General features: G+C 37.3%; 1 long non-coding RNA gene across 1 annotated transcript in view; it reads right to left on the bottom strand.

The window, feature by feature from the left end:
- LOC140512796 (uncharacterized) overlaps positions 1-24046 on the bottom strand; it is a 201601-nt gene that overhangs the window by 9530 nt on the left and 168025 nt on the right. The gene's annotated exons all lie outside the window — the stretch shown is intronic.

The following is a 24046-nucleotide window of genomic DNA, read 5'->3' as shown; positions in this document are numbered from 1 at the left end:
TTAACTGTGCTGAAAATGGTAGAGTCATGGCAGATAAGATTCAGGAGAGTACGGAATTTAGGGACAACAAGTGATCTATGGATCATACAAGTGTTAATGCCACTGAGTTAGTCCTTAGATAAGTCACTATCTACAGCCAATGGGCTTATGAAAGCGCAGGATTGAGGTGTTACAAGTTTTAGTTCAAGGGACCAAGATGCCAATGGATAAGCAGTCACTGATGAGGGGGTCTCATGCCCTCAACTGCCTCTCAGGAAAAGGGATACTGTGATACATGAGGGAGAGGCTTAAAAGGGATCCAGATGAATCTGAATTGGGGGTACACTAAAGACTCATAACATATGGGAACTGCTAGTCCCCCAGAGGGAGTGTGGAACCACCAAAAGGAGTAATGAGTGACAAAAAAAGGTGAGGAGAGAATATTAGGGAAAGTAGGGGTAACTTCAAAGGGAAGAGAGGGAAAAAGAGAGGAAGTGAAAGAGGGATGGAGGGAGGAAAGGAGAGGGACAGGGAGGAGAAAAGGGAGATCAACATCATTTTTGGTAGAAAATTCAATTGTGGCCTCATATGCCCTGAGAGAAAATTGTGGCCTGGAAGGTAGAGGAGAGTATCAATCAAAAAGAGGAAGGGGTGGGTTGTAGACAAATGAAGGGAAAGATGTGAGAAACAAAGATAGATTGCACATGGTTAGTGATCCTCACTATTGAAACATTTCTAGAACTCTGAGGAAGGGGATCAGAAAAAGGCGTGGGGTTTAGAGCTGAAGACATCATGATGCCAGTACCTATGATGATCTCAATAGGAGGAGAAGCTACTACAATGTGAGTCACTCTTACAGGAGACACTAACCACAGGGGAAACCCCCCTCTAATTTCTGGACCTCAAGCTTTGGATTTTTCTATGGGGGCCTCTCACAAGAGGAGGAGGAAGTTTGCTGAATGCATTTGAGCTTGCAGCAGTCTTTCTTCCAATAATCTAACTTTTTACAATAGAATCATATCTTGTTACCTTGTGGGCTTAGCTCTTGATACTCAAGAGGGGGAAGTTTCTAAGGGCAGAGGAGAAAGTATGTGTGGGAAATAAGAAAGTTCTGTTTTCCACATTCCTAGATGATAAGGGTTGTGACCTAATGCACAGTCCCAAGGAGCTGTGTAAGGAAGGGCCTATCAGATAGGAGAACATGGAGTCACATGGCCAGGAGACAGTATCACTGGAGATCCAAAGTTCAGAAAACAGTATTGGAAACCTCAGCTTTCTGAACATGTTGTAGTCTTTCTGTAACCTTACTGGGGAGGCTACTGGGCCATTCAGGTGGAATGGACGTAAAGATTAATAAAGGCTTTCCTGACTGCACAATAGGTATTGTCCTTTGTTTAAGGTGAGCATGTTTTCTCACTGTTGGGGGCTTGTTAGATGGGCTCACTTCTAACAGTATGATCTGATTCTTTTTTCTTATACTTTTTATATTTTATTTTTTACTTTATTATTATTTTTATTTACTTTTATTTTATTATTATTATTTTATCTTTATGCTTTCTTCCCCTAAGATTTGTTAGTACTTAGTAGCTAAGTAAAGCAGATCAGAGTTCAGAGACTATTTCCAATCTAATTTGCCTTTCTTAATAAGATCAACAATCGTGCCTTATACAAGGAGTTAAAGGTGATTAAGAGCTCCAGACTATCAAAGGAGAGTCCAGAACTATCTTGAAAGGTAGATAAGCATCTATTATTTAAAAACAAAAATTGACTCTCCTATATTTTGGGTGCAGGATTAACATTTTCCCCAATCCACAGGCTGAGGGAAAACTTGGGGATAGATTCTAATAAGGCTTCCCCAAATTTTCAGACTTTCCAGAGATGTGTGTCAGGTCCCACTTTCTCATTTATTATGTAATCTATGTGCTCAAAGGGATTAGCTCAATGGGCTGTTGGAAACCAGTGGGTAATATCTCCAGGGCGTACAAGGATCTATCTAAGCTGATAAAGGTCAGAGAGGCCAAATTGGTAGGTTAAGAGGTTAATATCAAACTCAGGAGCAAAATCCACAGGATCCTAGGGGACCATAGGAAACTACTTGTCCATAGTACAGAGTTTGGCATTGATCCAAGGTGAAGAAAGATTTTTTGGAACATTTTAATATTTTATATTTTCTTGACTTTCAAGGGAAGTGGGGCAAAAGGTCCTCAAACTAAATGAGGGTTCAATAAAGTGGATTTTTTGAAGGAACTGGCTTTTCAAGACTATCTTTCACAATCTCTTTGAGTTTTTCTACATATCTGTGTAGAAGTTTAATCTGACTTTTAATTTGTTCTTTCTCCTTATTTAATTTAGAGAATCCTTCTGAAGGACAAATACCTTATTCTAGGCCTCCCTTTCTCCTAATTTCAATTATTGATATCCTCTTGAAGGAAAAAGAGTTCAGATTTAGATCACTACTTTGTTCTTTCAAAGAGGCATTAAGAAAAGGAAGCACTCAGGGCCCATAATCTTGGGGCCAGCATGTTGGGGGTGTAAGCTCAGTTTTCATGTGGACAGTCTCGAGCAGGTAAAGGTGAGGATTTCTAAACCTCAGAGTTCTCATGAGGCCCCCCAGGGAACAGCTGGGAATTGAGGTGTGAGACATGGGCTATCTCATGCATTTCCACCTCTTCTCCATGGGAAACTTGCTGGGGAGAGCATCCCACCCTTGAGATTGGCCCATGGTCTGAGCACACCTGTTGTTGACTAGCTAAGGGCTGAGAGCAGGCATGGTATTCACGTGCAAACTATGTGGTGGGAGAGCTTAAATAGGGACAGGAAAGCCTGAAGGCACTCTTCTCGCTGAGGGGCCCTTAGAGGGCAGAAGGTCCCTCCCCTCTCTCCCCCTCCCATCCTCTTGCTGTACGATCTTTGCCCCTTGGGAGGAGGAGGATTCCTCTCTCATGAGGAAGAATTCACCCTGCACATGTAACTAAGATCCTGAATAAAGCCTAACTCTTTTTCAACTCTGGAAAGTCTCTTCTCTCAACACGTTTACCTGGTTGATCCCCAAAGACCTGGACGACAGGTAAGAAAAGGCTTGGGTAGCCCTTCGGCCTCAAGGCCAAACACCAGCAGAATCAAGAGTAGACTACAAAAAATTATTTTTTTTAGGGATCAAAGGAGCTCCACTGTGGCCAGCAGTTTCAGGAGTCACACTTGGTTAAATTCTGCCAATTATTCAAGCATTTGCAAATACGTGGTCTATAATTTAAGAATATTTATTCAACTCCATTCCTTTGGAGGGACCTGTCAGAGTGGACCCCAAATTGCCCATGGATCTTTCAACAAACCCTTCACTAAAGAGCCAAGAACTTAAACAAAAACAGAAAGGAATTCAGGAATTTTAAGAGACTCACTTACTCAGTCCAAACCACTGAGTCAAATCCAGACTAGATCACAAAGGAAGACTGCTGGTACTAAGGGTCTGGCATTGAAAGCAGCAACCTGCTGGGCAAGAGTCTTTGCATCCCGCTTCTTGACACCAGATATGTCAACCTGAAGTAAAGACAACTGTCAAAATAGTAAAAACTAGGGTCTTTTATCCAGGCAAGAGAATTGCAATGCCAGGTCACCTCAGAGCACCAGGGTATAAGAATGCACAAGAAGAACAGAGGATGGCAGGTTTAAATACATTTCAAAAGGGAAGAAGTCTTGGGAGAGGCACATCCTTGAGAGGATGAGAAGCAATTGTTTTACATAATAGCCAAAAGTCCATAGAGAAAAATTGGGGCTCTTTTTTCCTCCCTTTTCTTTTTTAACTGGTTTCAATAGTTCTGTTTTGTTTTGTTTCAATTGCCCTCAGGCAATTCACAGCCCTGGGACCAGGCAAGGCCAGTTTCATTCAGTCTTAACTAATGTTTTTTTTTGTTTTTGTTTTTTTTTACCTTAAATGTGATGTTAGCACCTATGCAGACACAAGTACACTCAAAATATATGACTCTAGGAGGGTAAATCGAAAACTGAGAAAAATGTGACAGATAGAATTCACCATATATCTCCCCTGTTGAAGTATACATTGAAGCCAACTAGAAACAACAGCCCTATTAATAAGCTATATTTATCAATCTGAATTTTAAATGAAAACAGGCAATAGAACAAAATCAGAGTCTTATAATCCAGGCAAGAGAGTTGTAGCATGAGGGTGCCACACAGCAGATGCTGAGGTAACTGAGCGGGGGACTGAAGGACAGGGTTTATAAAGGGTACTAAGACAAAAGGAATGATTAGACTGCAGGTAGGAGGGGTTAAGCAGAGGGGGAATGACCTGGCCGCAGGTGAAAGGGTATCTCACAGTTTCTTAAGGTAACTTGTTTTACTTTAACTAGCCAAACAAAGTGTGGGAATCTCTGAAGGGAAGAGTTGAGGAGAACTACAGAACAGAGGCTGGAAGTGATTATGTCTGGTCAGTCGCAGGCAGTTCTTAGTCAACTGTGTTTGTCATATATGAAGCACCCCTAAAGGAAAATATTAAAAATAACCACCCCCAATTTCAGATCTGGTCAAATCAGTCAGTTGTAAACAACAGAGAATTATTTGAAACAGATTTTTTTTTAAGTCTCAAAATTCATGTTCACAAGGAAAGATGTGCACTTTGATTCTGTTTTTCTTCAATCCATGGAACAAAGACTAGGGCTTCAGAATACTTTTAGAAGTCTTTATGAATTAATTTAGGTGTCAGGATAGGTGGAGTAAGAATTTACACTGTGTGCACGGGAGTAGAACTACACATGGGTGTCCTCATATGGTTTGTCATAAGAATACATTTGTTGTGGTCTTGTGTTGTTTTTGGTGGTGTGTTATGTCAGTGAAGTACAGTTATTACTCTCCTGAGAAAGGTCCTGGGTATGATGAGGTTTGGGGTACTGTGAACCCCAAAACATGAAAGTGCAGAAGGGTCTGTCTGAAAATAATTCAGCCACTCAATTCTTCCTTCAATCAAAGCAGTGAGGTTTATTTTAACACCTGTATGGTGGGCAGAATTCCTAGTGAATCTTTGAATTTGATGAAAAAGGAACTGATATATCTATGTAAAAAAAAAAAAAAGATGTGAGAAGATATGGATGGGATTAAGGAGTGATAAATCATCTGGGGGGCTCAGGTGTAAACAGTGAGAGCAGTTAAGTGATCTAGGCTAGGAAAGAGAGTCACAGTGAAAGAGCAATTAAAAGGATTATTGAGTATCTAGGTGGGTTGGGATAGACCAGATGCATCAGGTGAAAGGGACTAAGTTGTGTATGAAAGTTCAGAGACTGAGCTGTATTCAAAGACATGTTTTTTTTTTTTCCTTTTAGGGATCCAGGTCCTGTCACCCGATCAGGAGCACCAGATGGACCTGTTAGAGATAGAGGAGTGCTGGGGGGGGGGGGGAGGGGGGGGGGCAGGGTCAAGAGGAGGCAGGAAGGATTTTGAGGTCTCATTTTTATAGGATTTTTGCAGGGGAAACTGATCAACTCCCATCTGTGCCACCTTGGGATTAATTCACGAACATATCCACATCATGGAAAAGTTATAGGTAAAACCTTGAGGTTGTCATGTCAAAATTGTCAGCATCTTTTTGATGTTCTACTAGTCTGGAGTTGCATATTGGATTTTGTCTAGAACTTATATATCAGAATCAGAATTTTGACAAGTAGCACCTAGATGGTTTCTCTTGATTTGGCACACTTCACCAGAATGTTAATTTTAGCTCACATATGATACAATTTATAGATTGCATTCTCTTGGGACGGTTTTCATGTGACTTCTAAGTTCTTCTTTGCAATCTCACTTCCTACTAAAGCTTACTTACTATATTGAGTAAGTAAGAAAGATTTTGTTATCCTTTTTAGAGTTTAGTTTCTCAGAATTCATGCCTACAAAATCTCTAGTCCCCAAGTGTTAGATAGCAATTCTTACAATCATGGTTCAAAACAGTTTTCAAACTTGCACAGTGAGATGTAGGGATGAGGTAATCTAAAACTGTGAGGCTATTGCTAGCAATGCCTGTAAAGCAGGTGGGCACTGGTCAGTAAGTAGGGAACCCATAGGGGAATATGACAGTATAATGCTGTGTGTGTCTTGATTGTCTTCAGTGAATGCTCAGGGGGAGTCTGTGTTTACCTCAACTGACTCCTGTTGAAGATAAGGGAATTCCATAAGAGGTAGTGTTCCTACTATATTCTCTCCTGTCCCTGCAAGAATGGTGAGTAGGGGAAACTGTAGGAGTTGGTGCTCCCATTATCAGCAAACTCCCTTTGAGAAATCTAGACTAAAATATAGTAAGATTATTAACTCCTTTGAAGCTGTCTTTCTGTCCTTTCTGTCTGACCAGATCAAGAGTGAACCTGTTAGACGCTGGAGTCCTAAAACTCCAGTGCCTCCCTTGTGTTATATGTGACACAGTAATTAAGAGGACCAAAATGAGATACAATTTTAACACAGAATTGACTATTTTGTGATTCCAGTACTTCTGATGAGGAGATTTGATTTCTAAGAGGCGGGAGGTAGCAGAGGTTGTGCCAGAGGTATCCATAATCCAGGCATCTGTACCATAAAAGTTTAATTTCTCCACCTTTTAGGGAAAATTTTCAGACTAAGTTCTATATTTCCACTAAACTTAAAAGTTCTGTTAAGTGTTTAGTGAGCATTTAGAGTATTTAGTGAGCAAATAGAATAATTTAGCTCTCTATATGCCCAAATTTGAAACACATACTTCTGTGTGTATATAAACAATGACGTTGTATCCATTTTCTATGAATAAAGTTTTCTTGGGGAAAAAAAGGATATTAATTCTCAGATTTTATTCCCTTACATTATTAACACAGTTATGTTCACAATAAAAAGGTATGACATAGGAAACTTATGTTTGTATGACTCAGAACTATGAAAAATGAGTTAGCAAACAGTCTAAGGAAATCAATTAAAAAGCAATTAGAAGAGCACCATAGGTATTTGGCATGACTTTTTAGTAGGCTTTATTTCTTCAAATATGTCAAATGGACTGGCATTACAAACACTTTTTCCCCTTTTTTGCCACATGTTGATAGAACAATTAGTTCTTGTCTGATTCTTAATGAAATGCTGTCATGCTGTTCCATTAAAACCGTTGCTATCCAGGAAACTCAGTCAATTAATCATTCTGAATATCTGAGATTTCTAGATAGCTAAAACCTTAATCCTTTTTTTCTTCCAAATTTGAACCATTTCATTGATGACTTTTTTTCTAAATCCATTTCATGTTTTTCTCCTTTTCTGAAGTATTATGTATTTAAACATATTTTGCATTCAGGGACCTAACTCTATCAACTCATTATGCTGTGTTGTAAAATAGATGTGTCTTTGGTACCTCTTCAGATGTGTACAGACTATACTAAAGATTCTAAACTATTTTGCTTTTATTTCTTTCTATATTCTATGTTTTGTTATAACATTTTCCCTTCTTTCTTTTCTTTCAAATTCAGTATCTTCCTGATGTCACTAGGCCTACCTATAGTAACTCTTCTCCTTCTTTTCAATTTGTGGTTGAAGAACCATAAGTTCAAGCCCATTACAACTGCAATAGTAAATGAGTTTTGAACAATGACCAAAAGAGTTTTACTATGAGTAAAGTGAACAAAATTTGTAGTACTTATTTTGATTCCTTTGAAGTTTTGTCAATTCACTTCTTAGTCCCATAATCTTACTTCACAAATTGCAGATAGGAGAGGTAGCCTGAGGATAGATGATGTAGAGATGATCCATTACTATATCTATCTCATAAACAAGGACATAAATAGCAAAGGAAGTAATAATATGCATGATGAGAACTGGTATATGCACAGAATGCCTCTGTCTCCCCATGTGAAGAGAAGTGTTTAAGAAGGACTTGATTATACATAGATATCATGTGATTGATTTCAGTCTGCTAACAATGTGTTTAGGAGAAGCCTTCTTTTTTTTTTTTTTTTTTTTTTTTATGGGCTTCCTAGATAGAACAGGTACTGCCTTATAAAGGCACAAATAGCCAAAGGCTTAGCCATTTCAACTTTAAATGCATTCTTTTTTGCTACTATTTCCTACTTTTGAATTGTTCACTGAAGGCGTTGAATGAGATACAAGGCTTTAAGAGGAAGGATCTTTGACATGTCCTCTTTACCCTCTACTCCCATCTGGATCAACATATGGCCCCATGAAACAACCCATCATCATTGGCTTCTTCATTTTACATTTCCCTCCATTATTAGGGAAGTCATTGGATATTCTTTGGATATGCATTGGATATTTCTAACAGTCAGGAGAATTAGTGAACATTTGGCTGCCTCCAAAGCAGTACAATCCTAGCATATGAGTTTTGTAAACAGACCAACACTAGTACATCAAGGAGAAAGAAGATAACTTCAGGATCCAGTCCAGTAATAACTGAGATAAACACTCATCCTGCTTTCATGCTTCATTCAGAAATGGACTGAATGGAAGCAAAGTTATGTACCAGCTATGCTGAGTCAGCCCACTGCCTTCAGAGACTGAGCAGATATAGAGGAAACTGTCTCTGAAATGTTAGGGGTAGTAATAGTTATATTTGGTTTTTTTGCTCTGTCTTCTACATAAATATCTCTTTTTAAAAGTTCACTGATATTGTTAGGAAAATGACCTGGAATGCTAGTAACTGTTGGCTAAGAATGGGGGACAGAACCAATGGGTAAGCTAATAATAATAGATAAGATATACCCAATAAACTATGAAAGAACTCTGCATCAGCAACCTGTAAGTGTGAACAATATGGGATTTTGTTGTTTTCTCAGAGTTCACATTCCTAGGCTTAGACTCACCAGAAACATCTGAAGGCTCAATCTCCTTTAAACCCTGATGATTCACAGCTGTGCTGAGTCATGTAGATTTCCTGCATCCTGACACTGAGCTAATCAGGAGCTGAGACTTTGTTCGTTGTTATACATACTGGGAGATTGGTATTTTGCTTCGGAGGTTTCACTTATCAGAAGTACCTTTTTATTACCAGAATGGGATTCTGAGTAGTCATTTGTTAAGAGGTCCACCAACTACACAGGTGTTGTTGGTACTCCCCTATCCAGTGGTGTATGTAGGTTGTTGTGTTACTTTGGTCAGAGAGTTCTAGCCCTGTCCGTTGAATCTTTGTGCTAATTTCTCAGTTTGTTTTTTTCTGTATTTTCTCCACATTCACGTTGTTAACCTTTATCATGCACTAGCAAATGATGTTTTTATGTTGAAAGAAGAATTGTAAACCCCTTTAAAGCTATCTTTCCTAGATCCAAGGTGGCAGAGTGAGAGCAACTACTCACCTAAGCTTTTAGACAAACTCCTTCTCTAAAAAGAGAGTCTGACCAAATTTTGGAGGTGCAGAATCCAATAGGAGACGGACTATGGCAGATTCGCAGACCAGGCCAGACTGAAAGGTAGATAGGAAAGAACTGCTCCACAAGGGTGATCCTACAGCACACAGCAAAGCACTTCCTGCTGCAGCATGGCCTAGCATGAAAGCCCCAGGGCAACCTCAGTCAGAAGCAGCATGGCAGAACAGCAGAGTGGCAGCCCAGGGCAGGAGACCAGTGGGAGCTGAACAAGTGACAGCTGCTGAGCCCCAGGTAGCAGCCACAGCTCATCCTGAGACTTTCAGCCCACAGATTAAATGTCTGTAAGTCAAATACTTGAATTTTAAGGAGTCAAAATGGTGGAGTGATCAGTAATTGCTCCCTCCCTCTTATCTGGTTGCCCTGGAAAGAACCATAAAATATTTCCCCAGAAAAATTCTGAATCAGTGGGTTCAACAGAAGGGACAAACAGTCTCATAGCACCTGAAGCTAGGAAAATTGCTAAAGAATGTTCCTCTTACTCTGGCAGAGGCAAACTGGAAGCAGAGGAGCCCCGGGGGGGTGGGAGGCTGGAGCCTCACACTAGGACCCAGGCATGTCTCAGTGATCCGGGGAAAAACTGCAAGAAAATAGAGCAGCCAGGATCACCAAAAGCTGAGCTTACCTTTGCTCTAGCTCCACTGATATCTCTTGGGGCCAGACCACCCCTCTTTCACACTTTACAAGGTAGCCCCAGGTTTAATCTAGGAAAAGACAAAACAAAAAGAAAAAAAGGCACTTACCCTTTGCTTTCTCACATCAGAAGCTCAACATCAGGTTCTCCAGCTTCTAGGTGAAAGAACAAGAGCCACAACACACAAAGCCTTACAATCATGAGCAACAAGCAAAGGAGGAAGGAAAAGATGATAGAATCTTTCTATGGGGACCAGGACCAGAATAAGAACACCAAACAGATCAGAATTGAGACTGTATTCCCATCTGAAACTTCCAAAGGGAGTAGGAACTGGTCACATGGACAAAGAGCACTCTTGGAAGAGCAGAAGAAGGAAATAGATGAAAAACTGGCCAATGATTTCAAAAGTATGAGAAAAGAATTCTATGAAGAGAACAGCTCATTAAAAAGGAAAATTGAACAAATGGAAAAGGAAACACAAAACCTAACTGGGAAAATTGGACAAATGGAAAAGGAAGCACAAAACCTAACTGGAGAACATAATTCCTTAAAAGGAATAATTGGACAGATGGCAAAGGGGATCCAAAAGTTAACTGAAGGAAACAATTTGACAAAAATTAGAAGGAGAAACTAAAGACTCTATGAGACATCAAGAATCAGTCAAAACCTAAAGAATGAAAAGATACAAGAAAATGTAAAATATCTCATTGGAAAACAACTGACTGGGAAAATAGATCCAGGAGAGAAAATTTAAGAATTATTGTTCTATCAGAAAATCATGATGAAAAAATATCTGCACAATATTTTCCAAGAAATCATCAAGGAAAACTGCCCAGAAGGGCTAGAACCTGTGGGCAAAATAATCATGAAAAGAACTTACCATTCACCTCCTGAAAGGGATCCCAAACTAAAAATGCAAAGAACTATTGTTGCCAAATTCCAGAACTATCAAGTGAAGGAGAAAATACTAAAGGGAGCCATAAAGAAACCATTCAAATTTCTAGAGCCTACAGTAAGGATCAAAGAGGACATTGGAGCTTCCACTTTAAAAGACTGAAGGAATTGGAACATGATATTCCATAGAGTAAAAGGGTTAGGACTACAAACAAGGATCAATTACCCATCAAAGTTCAGCATAACATTTCAGGCAAGGAAATGGTCATTCAACAAAATAAGGGATTTCCAGGCTTTCCTGACAAAAAGACCATAATTCAGTAGAAATGTCTGTCCTCAAATGCTGGTCTCAAGAGAGGCATAAAAAGACAAACAAGGAAAAAGAAAAACTTGTTACTCAATTTGGGCAAACTGCTTACCTCCTTGTAAGGGAAGATGATACTTGTTAATCTTGAGAATTGTACATCTATTATGAAATATAAAAGGGATATACCTAGATAGAGGGAAAAGGTATAAAATAAATGATGTGATGATAAAAATGTGATTGAAGCATCCGAAAGGATTATAACAGGAGATGTGAAAAGTAGGAAGGAGAAAATGATAAATTACATTACAGGAAGTACAAAATTATACTATAGTAGAGGGAAAGAGGGGAGGGAGATGAGCATTTTCTCAGAGATACTCTCATCTAATTAGGTACAAGGAGGGAACAATAAGCTTTATTAAGAATATAAATGGAACTAGCTCTATAGGCAGTAGGAGGGGAAGGGAGAAGAAAGGGGTGGGAAAACTAAAAGGGAGGGAAGAAGAAGTAAGGGTTAAGGGGAAGGGGCCTGAAAGAAGGAAGGGAAGACTTTGGGAGGTGGTGGTCAAAAATGAAAAGTCTATTGAAGAGGGGAAAGGAGACAGAAGAAGTAAAAGCACAAACGGTGCAAAGAGGATGGAGGGAAAGACACAGATTGTAATCATAACTGTGAACATGAATGGAATGAACTCTCCCATGAAACAGAGATGGTTAGCCTAATGGAATAAAAGCATAATCCAACAATATGTTGTTTACAAGAAACACATGTGAAACAGGGGGATACACCCAGGGTAAAGGTAAAAAGTTGGAGCAGAATATATTGTGCTTTAGCTGATGTAAGAAAAGCAGGGGTAGCAATGCTAATCTCATACAAAGCAAAAGCAGAAAGATATACAATCAAAAGAGATAAGTAAAGAGACTATATCCTGCTAAAAGGCACCATAGACAATGAAGCAATATCATTACTAAACATTAACGCTCCAAGAGGCATAGTATCCAAATTCTGAGAGGAGAGATTTGGGGAATTGCGGGAAGAAATATAGAGCAAAACTATACTAGTAAGGGACTTCAAAGTCCCCCTCTCTGAACTTGATAAATCTAACCTTAAAATAAACAAGAAAAAAGTTAAGGAGGTGAATAAAACTCTGGATAAGGTAGAAGAAGGAGTACTCGCAATTTTTTTTTTTTTTGGATAATACAAGTATCGTTGTGATACCTAAACCAGGAAGAGACAAAACAGAGAAAGAAAATTATTGACCAATTTCTCTAATGAATATAGATGCAAAGATTTTAAATAAGATTTTAGGAAAAAGGATACAGCAAGTTATCACGAAAATAATACATTATGATCAGGTAGGATTCATACCAGGAATTCAGGGCTGGTTCAATATTAGGAAAACTATTAGCATTATTAATCATATCAACATCAAAAGTAACAAAAACCTCAATAGAGGCAGAAAAAGCTTTTGACAAAATACAACACCTATTCCTATTAAAAATATTGGAGAGCACAGGAATAAAGGGAACTTTCCATAAAATAATAAGCAGTATTTACCTAAAACCTTCAGCAAGTATTACATGCAATGGAGATAAGGTAGATGCATTTCCAAAAAGATCACAGGTGAAATAAGGATGTCTATTATCACTACTCTTATTCAAAATGGTACTAGAAATATTAGCTGTAGCAATTAGAGAAGATAAAGAAATTGAAGGAATTAGAATAGTTAAAGAAGAAACTAAGTTATCATTCTTTGCAGATGATAGGATGATATACTTGGAGAATTGCAAAGATTCAAGTAAAAAATTTCTTGAAATAATTAACAACTTTGTCAAAGTTGCTGGTTACAAAATGAACCCACACAAATTTTCTACATTTCTATATATTACTAACAAAGCCCAACAGCAAGCGATGGAAAGAGAAATCCCATTTAAAACTGTGGTAGACACTATAAAATATTTGGGAGTTTACCTGGCAAAGCAAACCCAGGGACTATAAGAATACAATTACAAGACAATTTTCCCACAGATAAAGTCAAATCTAAGTAAGTGGAAAAACATCAGTTTCTTGTGGGTAGGCCGAGCCAATATAATAAAAATGACAATTCTACCTAAATTAATTTACTTATTTAGTACCATACCAATCAAACTATCAGATAATTATTTTCTAGAGCTGGAAAAAGTGATATCAAAATTTGTCTGGTAGAACAAGAAGTCCAGAATATCAAGGGAAGTAATGAAAAGTAATGCTAGGGAAGGGTGGCCTTGTGCTACCAGATCTCAAATTGCATTATAAAGCAGCAATTATCAAAACCACTTGGTATTGGCTAGGAAATAAAAGGGTAGACAAGTGGATTAGGCTAGGTACTCAAGACATTGAAGGAAATAAATATAGCAATCTCCTGTTTGACAAACCCAAGCACCCCAGCTTCTGGGATAAGAACTCACTGTTCAACAAAAATTGCTTTGAAAACTGGATAATAGTATGGTGGAAACTAGGCATAGACCAATGCCTGACGCCACAAGAATAAAGAATAAGAATAAAGAATAAAGTCCAAATTGGTATACATTCCAAGTGCAAAGATCCATATTATGGATAAATTTGTGGAGCAAGGAATAGTGTATTTGTCAGATGTATGGAGAAGGGAAGATTTTTTGACTAAAGAAGAGATAGAAAGCATTATGAAGTACAAGACAGATAATTTTGATTACATTAAACTGAAAAGTTTTTGCACAATCAAGCCCAATGCAACGAAGATTTGGAGGGGTGCAGAAAATTGGGAAAGCATTTTTGCAGCTAGTGTCTGTGATAAAGGCCTTCATTCTAGAATATATAGAGAACTGAGTCAAATGTACAATAATACAAGTCATTCCCCAATTGATAAATGGTAAAAGGATATAAACAGGCAGTTTTCAAAGGAAGAAATTAAAGATATCTATAGTCATATGAAAAAATGCTCTAAATATCTACTTATTAGACAGATGCAAATCAAAACAACTCTGAGGTATCACATCATATCTATGAGATTGACAAACATGATAGAACAGGAAGATGATAAATTTTGGAGAGAATGTGAGAGAATGGGAACACTAATTCATTGTTGGTGGAGCTGTGAGCTGATCCAACCATTGTGGAGAGCAATTTGGAACTATGCCCAAAGGGCTACAAAAATATGCATACTGTTTTACTCAGCAATATTGCTTTTAGGACTGTATCCCTAAGAGATCATAAAAATGGAAAAGGGTCCCACATGTACAAAAATATTTATAGCAGCCCTCTTTGTAGTTGCCAAAAACTGGAAATCAAGGGGATGCTCATCAATTGGGAAATGGCTGAATAAATTATGGTGTATGAATGGAATGGAATACAATTGCGCTATAAGAAATGATGAATAGGAACACTTCAGAGTGGCATGGAAAGACTTATATGATGTGATGCTGAGTGAAGGGAGCAGAACCAAGAGAAATTTGTGCACAGCAACGTCCACAGTGTGTGAAAGTTTTTTGGTTTTGTTTGTTTTCTTTCTTGTAGACTTGGAACTTTATTGTACTACAAGGACTTAAAAAAATTCCCAATGATCTTTTAATCCTTCCACATCCAGAGAATGAACTATGGAATTCGATTGCTGAATGTAGTAGATAATTTTCTTTTGCATTATGTTTTGGTTTGTCATGTTTCTCCTATGCAAGCAGGCCATACCGACTGTGTTGGGGTGCATAATAATACACAATCACAGTAGCACACAGGGTGGGCTGCTAGCATAGGTTCTTTCATCTGCTTTTCTATTTGTCCCCAAAACATAGTAATTTATTTGATATTAGTTTTCAACAATTACTTCCATAAGTTCCAAATTTTCTCCCTGTCCCTCCCATCTTTCTCCCCAAGATGGCATGCAATCTTATTCTACGCATGCATTCCTATTAAACACATTTTCACATTAGTCATGTGCATTAAAGAGTTAAAATGAATGGGGGAAGCCATGAGAACAAAACAACATTACAAAGGAGAAAATTGTCTGCTTCATTCTGTGGAACCAGCAGAAGGGGCACAACAGTCTTTTAGTTTAGGAGGCTGGGGTGAATAACAGTAAGGGCCCCTTTTTCTGTGACTGAAGAGAACCCATGCAAGACCAGAGACATCTCAGAAAGCCCCAAGTCAGCAGACCAAAGTACATTCCAAGTCCCCAGGTGGTGAAACTAATAATCACCAACAAGAGGACCCAAGGATGCTTTAGCACAGCCAGGAGAATTGAAAAGACACCTGCAAAGATAGGGTTCAGCAATGACTGAGCCTGCCTGTGCTCTAGCACAGCCTTACAGAAGGAGGAGACTACCAGAGACTGGGCTATCTCTCCCTCATACCTCAGACTGTGGGCTTCAGTATATAACTGAGGAAACTCAAATAGTCTTCATCTGACCTTGGCCTTGGCACACATCAGTAAGCTCAGGACCAGGTAGGCTACAGCATTATACAGTTGAAAGAACCAGAGGCCACAGCATACAAAGCCAGTAATCAGCCCTATAGCTCCCAGCACAAGAAATATGGGGCAGAGGCTCCTGTGGCCCAGAAGCACAGATTCATTGCAAAAGCCAGTGAAAAGGCAATTACCATGAGAAAGAAGCAAAATAGAAAAGCAAAGACCATAGAATATTTTTATGGGGACAGATAAGTTCAAAATATCAGTTGAAAAGAGGACAGCATCCACATTATACCTACATCTGAAACCTCAAAAAGGAATACTCTGGTCTCAAATCCAAAAAGCATTCTTGAAAGAGCTCAAGAAGTATTTTAAAAGACAAATTAGAGAGATAAAAGAAAAAATTACCAATGATTTTAAAAATACGATCAGCTCCTTAAAAAGTAAAATTTATCAAATGGATAACTAACTGGAGAAAACCTAACTGGAGAAAATAACTTCTTAAAAGGAAGAACTGGACAAGTGGAAACTAAAGCTTGCTAACTGAAGCAAACCATTCACTAATAATTATAATTGGGCAAGTAGAAGCTAATGACTCTATGAGGCATCAAGAATCAGTCAAACAAGAAGTAAAAAAAAAAAAAAAAGCAAAAACAAAAAAAAAAAAGAAAAGAAAACATAAAACATCTCATTGGAAAGACAACTGACCTGGAAAATAGATCCAAGAGAGTAAACATAAGTATTATTTGTCTCGCTGAAGGGTGTGAGAAAAAAAATATGCTGAAGAGTATCTTCCAAGAAATAATCATGGAAAGCTAACCTGAGATTCTAGGATCCTAGAATTAGAAGGCAAAATAGTCATTGAAAGAATCCACTGATCATCTCCTGGAAGAGATCCCAAATTGAAAACACGAAGGAATAGGATTGTCAAATTCCAGAAGTATCTGGTCAAGAAGAAAATACTGGCAACAGCCAGGAAGAATCAATTAAAATATCTAGGATCTACAGTCAGGATCACCCAGGACCTTGCCAATTCTACATTAAAATATTGGAGGGATTGGAATATAATGTTGCATAAGGCAAAGAACTTGGACTACAATTAAGGATCTATTACCCAGCAAAATTCATCTTAATCTTCCAAGGAAGGATATGAGCATTCAATGAAATAAGGGATTTATAGACCTTCCTAATGAAAAGGTCACAGTTCAATAGAAAATTTGATCTTGAAATACAAGACTCAAGGGGGCATAAAAAGATAAGCATCAAACAAAATAAAAATACGTATTTAATGTGGGCAAATTATTTACATCTCTATATGGGAGGATACTACTTGTTAATCTTGACAATTATATATTTATTATGAGATTTAAAAGGGATATACATAAAGGGTGTGAGTATCAGTTAACTGATGTGATGACAAAAAAACTAATGAAGGGATATTACAAGATTGTAATGGGAGAAGAGGGAAGGAGGAGGCAGAAAATGATAAATTACATTGCACGAAGAAGCACAAAATAACATTTTATATTGGAAGGAAAGAAAGGAGCGAGATGAGCATTGTTTGAGCTTCACTCTCATCAGATTTGGTTCAAGAAGGGAATAACATACTCAGTTAAGTATGGAAATCTAACTTGCCCTAGAGAGAGTAGGAAGGGAAAGGGGAAAGAAAAGGGAGGGGGTGGTTAGAAGGGAGAGAAGTTGTAAAGGAAAAGGGCAATAAAAGGGAGAGGGGCAGATAGAAGGGAGGGAAGATTGGGGGAGGTAGTGGACAAAAATAAAGCTATTTTGAAGAAAGGAAGGGAGAAATAAAAGCATGAAAGGAGGGGGAGGGAATAGGAAGAAGAGAAAGAAATAGATAGCAATCATAACTGTGAACGTGAATGGGATGGACTCTCTCATAAAAGGGAAACAGATAGCAGAATAGATTAAAAAACATAATCCTACAATACACTGTTTACAAAAACCACATTTGAAACAGGGGGATACAAGCAAGATAAAGATAAAAGGATGAAGTAGAATATATTGTGCTTCATCTGAAGTAAAAATAAAAAAGAAGAGGTAGCAATACTCATCACAGATAAGGCAAAATCAAACAATAGATCTACTCAAAAGACATAAGGAAGGAAACTATATCCTGCTAAAAGGCACCATGGACAATGAAGTAATACCATTACTAAACATGTATGTACCAAACGGTATAGCATCCAGATTCTTAGAGTCAAGGTTAAGGGAGTTGTAGGAAGAAACAGAGAGCAAAACTATATTACTGAAGGACCTCAACCTCCCCTTCTCTGAACTTGATAAATCTAACCTCAAAACAAACAAGAAAGAAGTGAAGGAGGTGGATGGAATTTTGGAAAAGATAGATATGATAGACCTCTGGAGAAATCTGAATGAGGATGGAAAGGAATATACTTATTCCTCATGAGAACATAGCACATGCACAATAATTGACCATGTACTAGGAAATGAAAACCTCACCATCCAGCGCAGAAAGGCAGAAATAGTCAATGCATCTTTTTCAGATCATGAATTAAATGTAATAAAGGGCCATGGGAAGATAGAGCAAAAATAAATTGAAAACAAAATAATCTAATCCTAAAGAATGAGTGGTCAAACAACAAATTATAGAAACAGTCAATAACTTCATTCAAGAGAATGACAATAGTGAGACAATCTACCAAAACTTATGGAAAGCAGTGAAAGCAGTTCTTAGGGTAAGTTTAATATCTCGGGATGCTTATATGGCTAAAATAGAGAAAGAGGACATCAATGAATTGGGCATGCAGCTGAAAAAGTTAGAAAAGAACAAATTGAAAATCCCCAATTAAATACAAAATTGAAAATACTGAAAAACAAAGGAGAGATGAATAAAACTGAAATTAAGAGAACTATTGAACTCATAAATAAAACTAAGAGCTGATTTTATGACAAAAACAATTAAATTGATAACACTTTGCTCAATTTGATTAAAAACAAAGAGGAAAACCAAATTACAAGTAACAAAAATGAAAAGAGTGAGTTCACTCAAATGAAGAGGAAATTAAACAATAATTAGAAATGATTTTACCAAACTGTATACCCATAAATTTGACAATCTTGGTGAAATGGATGAATATTTACAAAAGTATAAGTTGCCAATATTAACAGAAGAGCAAGTAAAATGTTTAAATTATCTCACCTCAGAAAAAATAAATTGAACAAATGTTCAATTAACTCCCTAGGGGGAAAAAAACCTTCCAGAGTCATATGGATTTAGAAGCAAATTCAATCAAACATTTGAAGAACAGTGAATTCCAATAATAGGTCAAATATTTCTGAAAATTGGCAAAGAAGGAGTCATACCAATTTTTTTTTTTTTTATGATAGGAGTATGGTGCTGATACCTCAACCACAAGAGTCAAAACAGAGAAAAAACAATTATAGATCAATTTCCCTAATGAATATAGATGCACAATTATTAAATAAGATGTTAGAAAAAAGATTACAGTAAGTTACCATGAGTATAATACACTTTGATCAGGTAGAATTAATACCAGGAATGCAGGGTTGGTTCAAATTTAGGAAAGCTATCAGGATTATTGATCATATCAACAATAAATCTAACAGAGACCATATGATTATCTCAAAACATGCAGAAAAAAGCTTTTGCAAAATGCAATAACCATTCCTATTGAAAACACTGGAGAACATTGGAATAAATGGAGTCTTCCTTAAAATAATATGTAACGTCTTCATAAAACTATCAGCAAGCATTATATGTGATAGGGATAAGCTAGATGAATTTCCAGTAAGGTCTATGGTGAAACAAGGATGTCCATTATCACTGCTGTTATTTAATATGCTACTAGAAATGTTAGCTTTAGTAATAAGAGAAGAAAAAAATTGAAGAAATTAGAATAGGCAAAGAGAAACCAGGTTATCACTTTTTGAAGATGAAATGATGATATACTTGGAAAATTCTTTTGATTCACGTAAAAACTTCTTGAAATGATAAACAATTAACAAAGATGCAGGATACAAAATAAACCAACATAAATCATCTGCATTTCTATATATTACTAACAAAGTTCAATATCAAGAGGTAGAAAGAGAAATACCATTCAAAATTACTGTAGACACTATGAAATATTTTAGTCTATCTGCCAAAACAAAGCATGGACTATATGAACACAGTCACAAAACAATTTTTGCATCAAATGCTCAGATTTGAATAATTGGAAAAATATCAGTTGTTTGTGAGTAGTACAAGCTAATATAATAAAAATGACAATTCTACCTAAATTAATTTACTTAGTGCCATACTGATCAAACTAACAAAAAGTATTTTAAAGAACTAGAAAAAATAATATAAAAATTAATCTGTAAGTATAATTGACCTAGAATGGCAAGGGATTTAATGAAAAAAAAATGTTAGGGAAGGTGCCCTAGCCATACTAGATTTGAAATTGTATTATAAATCAGCAGTCATCAAAACCGCTTGGTACTGGCTAAGACATAAGGGAAGATTAGTGGAATACATTAGGTACACAAAATGCAGTAGTCAATGATTATAGCAGTCTATGGTTTATAAATCCAAGGACCCTAGCTTCTTGTACGGGAACTTACTGTTTGACAAAAAAAAAAAAAAAGCTGGGAAAACTGGAAAATAGTGTGGTAGAAACTGGCCATAGACTAAAGCCTCACATCATATACCAGAAGAAAGTGCAAATGGGTAAACAATCTAGTTATAAAGACTTATACTATAAACAAACTGAGGGAGCAAGGAATGGAGGAATTTAAGACCAAACAAGGGATAGAGAGAATTATGAAATGCAAAATGGATAATTTTGATTACATTAAATGGAAAAATTTTCACACAAAGCCAATGAAACCAAGATTGAGTGGGAAGCAGAACACTGGGTAAGAATTTTTACAACTAGTGTCTGTGATAAAGGCCTCATTTCTAAAATATATAGAGAAATGATTCAAATGTACGAAAATAGAAGTCATTCTCCAACTGATAAATTATCAAAGGATATGAACAGTTTCAAGAAGCAAAATAGAGCTATCCACAGTCATATGAAAAAATACTCTGAATTTATTAGAGAGATGTCAAAGCAAAACAACTCTGAGGCACTGCATCACATCAGATTTGCTAACATGAAAAAAACCAAGAAGATGATAAATGGTGTAGAAGAACTGGGAGGCTTGGAGCACTAATTCATTGTTGATAGAGCTATGAGCTGATGTAGCCATTCTGGAGAGCAAGATGGAATTTCACTCAAAGGGCTGTAAAAATGTGCCTACATTTCGACCCAGCAATACTACTTCTAGGGCTGTATCACAAACAGATCATGAAAATGGGAAAATAACTCACATGTACAAAAATATTTATAGCAGCTCTTTTTGTAGTTGCTAAGAAATGGAAATAGAGGGGATGCCCTTAAATAGGGGAATGACTGAGAAAGTTTTAGTATATGAAAGTAATGGGATACTATTGTGCTATAAGAAATGATGAACAGGAAGACTTAAGAAAAAACCAGGAAGCATTTATAAGAACTGATGCTGAGTGAAGTGAGAAGAGCCAGAAGAACATTATATACAGTAACAACCACAGTGTGAAAGGACTGTTTTTGATAAACTTCACCCTTCACAGCATTGTTTGGACCTAAAACATTTCCCAAGGATTCATGATGAAAAATTTCATCATTATCCAGAGCAAGAACTATGGAGTCAGAAGACAGAATGAAGTGATTATTTTCTCTTTCGCTATGTTATGTTTTGTTTTTCTTAAGGTTTCTCCCACTCATTTTAACTCTTTTATGTAACATTGCTAATGTGAAAAAGAGTTTAATTTAAATGTTTCTGTACATCTCATGTAAGATTGCATGCCATCTTGGGGAGGTAAGGGGAGAAAATTTGGAACTTATGAAAGTGATTGTTTAAAACTGAAAAGAACTAAATTAATAAATTCCATGGGAAACAGTATGCTGCCTCCTTTCTGCTGACTCCAGTATTCCAGGATTTTTCTTGGGGCAATTTTTTCTGGCGTTTTCAAAGTCAACAAGGGAGGTTGAGAGCACTTATAGTTTACTGTATCATCTTGGCTCCCAGAAGTTCAAGTAGGTGACTTTCAAACATTCAGTCTCTGGGATGAGAGTAGCTGCTGTTATTGCTATGGGCCCCAAATTTCTCTCTCACCCAGCTCTGCCTGACTCCAGTCCTGTGCTGAGATGTTTGGTACTTAGGACTGCCACTGATGACTTAGACCGCCATGGGCCATTCCTGCTCTACTATGGCCAAATCAATGCTGGTACAGCCTGTGCATGCTGCACTTCCCCAGTCTAGTGTAACAGACCCTTTACATTGACCTTTCAGTATGTTCTGGGTTGGAAATCTGCCACACTGTCTCCTAATGGATTCTGACCCTCTAAAATTTGTTCAGATTCACTTTTTAGAGGAATTTGAAGGAATTTAGAGAAGAGTTCAAGTGAGTTCCTGCTTTTACCCCACAATCTTCGTATCTTGTCTGATGTGTTTTTCTAAAGGAAAGATGATTTTGAAGGACTTGACAATCTTACTTTATTTAAATATAAGTGGAAAGAAGTGAATATAGAAAATACAAGCAGAAAAATTATAGAGATTCAACAGATAGAGTTCAGTCTCCAACTGTCTGAACAAAGTAGTACAACAACCTACCTGCACCTCTATAATAGAAAAACACCAACATCTGAGTAGTGGGAGGGGTAGCTTTAACAAAGGCTACTCAGAGTCCTGTCCAGGGAATCAAAAGGTCCTTCTTATGAGTGAGCCTCCAAAGCAAAATATCCACCTCCCAGAATATAGAACAAAGACTTAGCTCTTAATTGTCTCAGAGCCATAAGGCATGAAACCCATGTAATTCAGCACAACTGTGAATTATCAGGTTTCAAAGGAGATTAATCCTTCAGATGTTTACAATGTAGCCTGAGACTGGGAAACTGAACTCCAAAAAGAAAACAAAAATTCCCACCTTGCTTGTGCTTACAAGTCCCCAGAGCCTTGAGAGGGAAAAAGATACAGCAGCCTAACTCTGTGATGTTGGGTCAGAGAAACGCTTACTGTGCATGAATATCAAGAATGCAGGCATATATGTACATACACATATACATATATGTGGAGGTATACATATATACAAACATGTGTATGTATAATGCATAAATGCATATCTGTGCACATAAAGAAATAATATACACACATAAATACATGTGTACAAAAGCAGGAATGTGGAATAACAGTTAAAGTCAATGACTTTCTCTGATTGCTTCAACAGATCATCATTTCTTCTTTATGGAATTTATTTCCAAGTCAATTGGGGAGCACTTAGGGAGTATCTGACCCCAGATTCCCCCTAGAATTACTGGGGATCTATGGTGAAGAAGTTTCCAAAATGGGTTTGGAGGATACAGATTGACAATCAGGAATTTAGCCAGGCCAGGGAACATAAGTCTAAGAAGTGGTCAAAAAGAATCAAGTTAATCTTAGTTGGGATCACTCTATTGGCATTTTTTGGCTACTGGTTGGTGGTGACATAGTCATGGTGTGGTTATATAATGACAATATAGCTTTTCCTTGACTAGAAGAGTCCTATTTGCTTCTGTACTATCTACCAAATGGAATCAGAGAGCAACAAATCATTCAAAATGCATTTACTTACTAAGTTCCTACTATTGCTAACCTCAAAATATGACATAGACTGACTACAAGATGCTCATCAAATTATCCTTTTCAGATACTTTCCATTATTTCAATTTTCTTTTTAAATAGTAGTGCCCAGAGTAAGGAAAACCTAAAAGACTATTTTATAGAGAGCTCACACAAAACAAGCACTCAGGAAGTCAGAAGAAGGAAGACCAGGACATTCTAAAGGTCACTCTGAAGAACTTGAGAATCAATTATGAGACAAGGGAGACACTAGGATAGGACTGCCTAGCATAGCATACCTAAATTGAAGAAGGCATTGTGTTGTATGAGCAGAATTGCAGTAGCTCAAAAGAAAGTGTTAATCTCCTCTTCAAATATTCATATGGACTATTTGTGCCCAGCCTGTAGTAGACACTTCTGAGCTCATATTAGTCCGATCTGCCACAGTCAGACACATTGAACCTGGACCTTAACAATAAGGTTATTTTGGTCCTCTTTGATAACGAAGGACTGCAACATAATCTAGCCTAAATTGGAATATAACATAATATTCCATATAACATCTCACAAGGTCAGGATACTACACATATATTGCTTTCTTACACTTGGAAGCTTTAGAATTCTTAATGTAGCCTAGCATCTTGTTAGCAATTTGGGTTGCCACATCATCTTGATGATTCATATTAAAAAAATTTACTCCACCAAAACCCACAAAGATTTCAGAACAACTGCTGTTTGTTCATGTTTTCCCCATCTTATACTTGTGAAG

The sequence above is a fragment of the Notamacropus eugenii genome, chromosome 6 (genome assembly GCF_028372415.1).
Source record: "Notamacropus eugenii isolate mMacEug1 chromosome 6, mMacEug1.pri_v2, whole genome shotgun sequence".
Lineage (NCBI taxonomy): Eukaryota > Metazoa > Chordata > Mammalia > Diprotodontia > Macropodidae > Notamacropus > Notamacropus eugenii.
The sequence above is the reverse complement of the archived record's forward strand: the minus strand, read 5'-3'. Positions and strand labels throughout refer to the sequence as shown.